We start from the raw sequence: 7,261 nt of genomic DNA, 5'->3' as shown, positions 1-7,261 counted from the left end.
CCCATGACCATGCTAGCTCAAGTCCAGGCTCTGCCATTTTGTAGCTGGGAGATCTTGGGTGAGTCACTGTCTCACTCTGAGCCTCAGGTACGTGTAGAATGGGGAAATGACACCTGCCACCAGGTATTTGTGAAAGTCAAGATTAAAAGGAGAGGCTGGGCACGGTGGCTCACACCTGTAATCCCAGCACTTTGGGAGGCTGAGGAGTGTGGATCATGAGATCAGGAGTTGGTATAAGATCTAGATCATATATCTGGACCAGCCTGGCCAACATGGTGAAACCCCGTCTCTACTAAAAATGCAAAAATTAGCCAGGCGTGGTGGTAGGCACCTGTAATCCCAGCTACTCAGGAGGCTGAGGCAGGAGAATCGCTTGGACCCGGGTGGCGGAGATTGCAGTGAACCGAGATCGCGCCATTGCACGCCAGCCTGGGTGACAGAGCCAGACTCCATCTCAAAAACAAAAGATTAAAAGGAGAAACAGGTGTGAGTGCTTTATAAACAATTTGCATGGCACAGCTGTCACTCTGACCTCAAAACCCCCTACCCACTCTGGCCCTTCTTCTCAGGTTGGGGAAGATGCCCCTCTTTTCTGCCTTGTTCATCCCTTGCCTGCAGGCTCCGCTCTAATTCACTTCTTCCCAGCAGCCTTAGCAGACAATCTCAGCCCATATATCTTGCTCCCTTTTCTGAGCTCCTGAGCAGTTGCTATTTGAATCATTTGTTCAGCAATTTGCTATGTATTTGCCTTGTGAAATCTCTTCACGGTTTTCCTGAGCCAGTTCTGCGGTGATTAATTTATTACATGCTTGTATTTTGTCTGGCAAGGTTTTTATCCCCTTTAAATTTGGGGCTTAGAGCTCATAGCTACGCCTGGCTAATTTTTACGATTTCTTTTCTTTTCTTTTCTTTTCTTTTTTTCTTTGAGATGGAGTCTCCCTCTTGTCGCCCAGGCTGGAGTTAAGTGGCGCGATCTCAGCTCACTGCAACCTCCGCCTCCCGGGTTCAAGCGATTCTCCTGCCCCAGCCTCCTGAGTAGCTGGGATTACAGGCGCCCGCCACCATGCCCAGCTAATTTTTTGTATTTTTAGTAGAGACGGGGTTTCACCATGTTGATCAGGCTGGTCTCGAACTCCTGACCTCAGATGATCCACCCCCCTCGGCCTCCCAAAGTGCTAGGATTACAGGTGTGAGCCACCGCACCCAGCCTCTTTTTTCTACTTACTTTCTAATCTCTGGCACCCCCATCTTCCATAGTATACTTGGAATCCATCAACAGGTGTCATTGTGACAGACAAGAAAAAGGAAATCAGATTGCTTTGTGATACTGTTGGTGTGAAAATGTCACAACCTGCTTAGCTTTTTTAGCAGAGGGGGTCACCGGAATCAGCCCACAGCAGAGGAACATGTCCCAGTCAATTGAGGGGGTCTGGTTGGGACCAGGAATCTATTTGAGGGAAAAGAAAGTTCAAGTGCCTTACTCTATCACCCAAGTAAGCACTTCTTGTCTTTCCAGCTGGACAGGAAGCCCCTGGTTCGGGGGCAGGTGCTCTGTTTTGCCCTTTTCTGAATTGGCCACGATGTCCAGCGCAATACCTGGCTGCAAATCTAGTGCTTGCAGAAATCGCTGCGGCTTCAGTATGAGATGAAACTTTCTCTGGGTCCAGGAGGAGAGGACTTGGATGAGCAGAGGGGGTCAAGAGGGTTGGGAGTCTCAGGGAAGAGATGAGGAGGGCCTCAACAGGGACAGTAGCAGTGGCCCAAGTTTCCTCCACAGGGCTGGAATCACCAGGCCATGTCTAGGTCCTGAATTTTGGTTTTGGAAAAACAGCATCCTTCAAACCCAACAGCTGTAACAGAGACTGGAGCTCCCCTAGCCCAGGGTGGCTCCAGCTCAAATCCCAGCTCCACTCTTTTAGCTGGAGGACCTTGGGCGTGTCACCCTTTGTCTCCGAGCCTTGGTGTCTGTGGAGTGAGAATGATGATCCTCCCAAGACAGTGGTTAAAAAGAAGAAGACAGGCTGGGCGCGGTGGCCCTCACCTGTAATCCCAGCACTTTGGGAGGCCGAGGCAGGTGGATCACCTGAGGTCAGGAGTTCAAGACCAACCTGGCCAACATGGCGAAACCCTGTCTCTACTAAAAATACAAAAAATTAGCCGGGCGTGGTGCACACGCCTGTAGTCCCAGCTACTTGGGAGGCTGAGGCATGAAAATTGCTTGAATGTGGGAGGCAGAGGTTGGAGTGAGCCGAGATTGCACCACTGCACTCCAGCCTAGGCAACAGAGTGAGACTCCGTCTCAAAAAAATAGATAAATAAATAAATTAATTAATTAAAAGGGGAATACAAAAAAGGAGAACCAGGTGTGAAAGTGTTTTGTGAGTGATTCACAGAGCACAGATGTCAGAGGTTTTTATGGTCCTTTTGTTTATAGTTATTTTGCTGAACCCCTGCAGAGATCGGGGCCGATGGCACATTTAACGAACTCTAAGATACTCAGGGCTCTGCATCAGACTTGGCTGGAAAGTGTCTTAAATGCAGATCCCTGGGCTCCAGCTTAGACCTGTTGGATTGGAATCTCTGGGGAAGGGGAGATCTTGGGGACTGCATTTTCACAACGCTCTGTGGGTGATACCAATGCCTGCTGCGGTTTGAGGACCACTGTGCCAGAGGCTGAGAACATGCAGTGTCTGTGCACACTCAGGTGGGCCTGTGCAAGGCACCAGCAATCCCTGCCCCCAGGGCCTCACCATCCCAGATAATCCAGGGTGTTGCGTGGGCCCGGAGGAGGGGCTCCTGCTCCACCAAAGGCCAGTGAATGCTTCCTGGAGGAGGTGCTGGTGGTGCCCAGGCTGAGGCAGGCAAAGGGAAAGAGGGAAAGGTGCAAAGGCTTCCCGTGGCGGGTGATGGAGGGGACAAGGCACAGTCCCAGGCCCCTGGGAATCGCAGTCTGGCGAGGGAGACAGTTGGGGGCAGTGACTGGCAAGGGCCTCAGAGGGGAGGGCTGGGTAGAGCCCCTTCCTCAGGATGGGTAGGATTCTAGGGGTTGAAATCAGGATGAGGACACCCACCTACTCCCAGGAGGCTGAGCTAGGGCTGCGGCTCACACCCTCCCTCTTCAGCTCGCATCTCCTCCTCCCCTGAGGCTACTCCTGAGATCGTCCAGGCGCCAAGGCAAGTGACCTCTGTCCTGGCCTGGACCTGCCACTGAAAGTTGTGTGACCCTAGGCCTGGGTCCCCTCCAAGCTTCCATCCCTGTAGCTCCATCTGACATTCAACCCACAAGGGCTGGCTCTGCTGCCCACATTCCTGGGGAAGTGCTGCCACCCGGTGGCCATTAGAAAGACAGCTCCTGGAGCACGCGGCCAGCCACGGAGCTACCAGCTTTCTGCACCTGCCACTGTCGCCACCTGCTGACTCAGGGCTGCGGTGGAGCTCAGGGGTCTGTATACTTTGTGGACAGGTGAGCTGGTCTTGTGCATGCCCGCGTTGTGCCTGGCTGTCCGCTCTGCAGCCACCGCTGTCCCCCAGCCCAGGCCTGCAATCCTCCTTACTTAAAGGTCCAGAAGCCGGAGTAGGGTGCTGGAATTCAGCTCAGTTCGTCGTCAACATAGACATTTAGAGTGTGGGCTTTCAGGTCAAGCAGACGACAGTGACCCTGGCAGCTAAGGCTGGGTGCCTTCTGTGCACAGGCCCAGAACCGAGCAGCTTCTATTCCTTTCCGCACATGAGCCTCACAGCAGTGCGGTGATCCCACACGCTCACTCATTCACTCACTCATTCATTCAGTACATATTTCTTGAGCACCTACTACGTCCAGGCCACACACCCGGGAACAAGACAAGCAAGGCCCTGCCTTGACAGAGCCCTCGTGAGTAGGAGGAGCAGGCAATCAACTGGTAAGCAAAGAATTGGCTGCTTCCAGCTGGTGGCAGACACCAGAGATTTTATAAAATGGAGGGGTGGGAAAGGTGATGGGTGCAGTGGCATGATCTCGGCTCACTGCAACCTCCACCTCCTGAGTTCAAGTGATTCTCCTGCCTCAGCCTCCCAAGTAGCTGGGATTACAGGCAAGCGCCACCACACCTGGCTAATTTTTGTGTTTTTTGTAGAGATGGGGTTTCACCATGTTGGTCAGGCTGGTCTCGAACTCCTGACCTCAGATGATCCGCCCACCTCGGCCTCCCAAAGTGCTGGGATTACAGGCGTGAACCACTATGCCTGGCCCAGGGGGTTCTTTAGACGTGCCGCTCTGAGAGGGTCTCTCTGAGGAAGTGCTCAGGGACACCCGGGAGGAAGTGGCAGGGCGTTTCTGCGGCAGGTGTGCACTGTCACCCTCGAGCGGCCTGAGAAGAGGTGGTGCAGCCAGCAGGGGCCAGTCCTGTGTTCTTATACTCCTCCTGTCACAGATGCCTGCAGAGTGGCCGGTGATGGGGTCTGCGCTTGCTTGCTAACCAGTCTCTGGTCTGTTTTCTACAGACGGCCAGGTCCCTATGGGCAGAAACCTGGCCCATCCAGGTCACACCTCTGTCCCCAGCACCTAGCACACTGGCTAGCATGGGGTGACACTCAACACCTGTCTGTTAAATGAATGAATAACTGTGTCATCAAAAGTAGGAGGCCAGATACCAGGCAGTGGCCAGAGATAGCGGAGGCCTCAAGTGCTGACATCAGAACCCCAGACTTGATCTGCCTGGCACTGAGGAGCCACAGGAGACTGTAGCCGGAAAGGGAAAGGGCAGTCAGACTTGTGTTTGCCTGGAGGCCCCTGGCTACCATAGACAGGCTGAGGGAGACAGGGGGGCCCGTTGGTTGGGGTGGGAACACCACCCCCTGAGTCTGAAGCAAGGTGGGGACAGGGCGCAGGGGCCAAACCACTGGGAGGCTGGGTTGGGGCAGCAGAAGGGAGGCCTGGCGGGGTGGGCCAGCCCTGAGGACAGCAGGTCGTGAGGGTCACCTTCCTCTTGGGACAGGAAAGTGTCTCTCACTAGGGTGGCAGCAATGGAGGCCAGGGAGGGGGTTAGGGTGGCTCAGGGGCATCCGCATCCTTCTGGAAGCCTGTTCTTAGCTTTGATGGAACCCTGGCTCTCACCACCCTTGGGGAACAGGGCAGCTATCTCCTCTCTTCTCCACTGCCACCTCCAGTCAGCTGCCTCCAGCCAAAGGTAGGAGGTGGGCTTCCGTGGGGCCCCAAGTCCCCCCAGTCACCCCCAAAGTGGTTCTATTCCTGGCTCGGCTGGGTGTGTAATGGGCTGACCTCTGCCCTCCCCTCCACCCCCACCCCCCCAGTGCCCTGCCCCCGGGTTAGGTCAGTGATGAAAGCTGGTGGGAGCCCAGGGGGGTGGGGAGGAGAGGAACAGAGCCTGATTGTTCCCCACCCTGGCAGCACAGTGGCTGGCTCATTGCGCTCGCCCTCTCTCTCTCCTCCCCCTCCCTTGGTCAGAGTTCTCAGACTCAAGTGGGAAGCTATTTCTCTTGTAGATGCCGCAACACCCCATCTCCACCCCTCCCTCAGAGGTTCTGAATCTTCGGGACCTTAGTGGGTTGGAGGCCCATGATTCAGACACAGGTGGGGAAGGCTGGTGGGACCACACTTTGGAAACAGCTAGGGACCAGAGCCAGAAGACCTTGGGTGTCACTGGCCCCCTCTGAGCCTCAGTGACCTCAGTGTGGAATGGGGTCTTGGGATGCAAAGAGCAAGGCCAGCCTAGAGGAGAGGGATGAGGACAGACAGCAGGTGAAACTCATGTGAACGCACCTGGTCCTTCCTTTCTCCTCGCCTGCCACGCCCCCACGTTCAATATCCCTGTTTGCGTTGGTCTTTGCCGGGCTCTTTGTCCCATGGGTCTCGGTGGCCGCCTCTGCACTGATAAATCCCAGACTGGCCTAAAGACTGTAGCTGTACGCCTGGCCTTGATAGTGGATAGGGCAGGTGTCCCGCCTCGTTCTGTAGGAGTGTCTCAGCTATTCTTACTGCTTTGCTCTTTCTCACTGATTTTTGGAATCAGCTTGATTAGCTCCATCAGAAAGCCTGTCGGGTTTTGATCAGGACTGAGTTGAACTGACATTAATTTGGGGAGAATGAACATCTTTATACTGAATCTCTCTATGCAAATTAATAGCTGTCTCTTTGCATTCACTTACATCTTTTATTTCTTATTAAGGAAATTTTTTAAAGTACAAAATTAGAGAGAAGAGGGTAATGACGCTTTTTTTTACCTAACACCAAGTTGCCCAGTGATCCCTCACAGCCGCTCCATTTTCAGCCACAACCCTGCCCATGCTACACCCCTTCCTCCATCTCAGCTTTCTTTATGGTGAAGCAAATATTGAGGATCTTCTTTAATGTCTTACAATAACATTTTTTGTCTATGTTTTTATTTTCAAATAATTTTAGACACACATGAAGTTGCAAAAATAGTACAGAAGGGTCCCAGGTACCCTTTTCCCAATTTCCCCTAAAGGTAACGTCTTACATAGCTAGAGTACTTGACCACAGAACCTTATTCAGAGTTCGCTAGTTCTGCATGCATTCAGGTAGGTGTGTGTGCACACGTGTGTATGCCTGTGTGTGCATGTGTATGTGTGTACACGTGCCTCTGTGTGTGTGTGTGTGTGTGTGTGTGGTTCTATGCAATTTCATCATGAGTGGATTCAAGTAGCCACCGTCACAATTAAGATACAGAACTGACCAGGCATGGTGGCTCACCCCTGTAATCCCAGCACTTTGGGAGGCTGAGGCAGGCAGATCACTTGAGCTCAAGAGTTCGACACCAGCCTAGGCAGCATAGTGAAACACCATCTCTACCAAAAAATACAAAAATTAGCCAGGCACAGTGATGCACACCTGTGGTCCCAGCTATTCAGGAGGCTGAGGCAGGAGGATCACTGGAGCTCAGGAAGTGGAGGCTGCAGTGAGCCAAGACCACACTACTGCGCTCCAGCATGGACGACAGAGTGAGACTCTGTCTCAAAAAATATATATATATATATATATACAGAACTGTTCCATCTTCCATCATCACAGACCCTCCATACTACCCATTTATGGTAACCTCCCTCCCCATCTTCCTCCCCTCCCTGCCCCAACCCTCAGCTACCACAGCTCTGTGCTGTGTCTACAGTTTTGTCATTCTGAGAATGTTACATTAATGGAGCTCCTCAGCATGTAACCTTTCAAAATAGGATTTTTTTGCCGGGCGCAGTGGCTCATGCCTGTAATCCCAGCACTTTGGGAGGCCGAGGTGGGTGGATCACGAGG

The sequence above is a fragment of the Pongo abelii genome, chromosome 23 (genome assembly GCF_028885655.2).
Source record: "Pongo abelii isolate AG06213 chromosome 23, NHGRI_mPonAbe1-v2.0_pri, whole genome shotgun sequence".
Taxonomy (NCBI): domain Eukaryota; kingdom Metazoa; phylum Chordata; class Mammalia; order Primates; family Hominidae; genus Pongo; species Pongo abelii.
Note: the sequence above shows the minus strand (reverse complement) of the source record.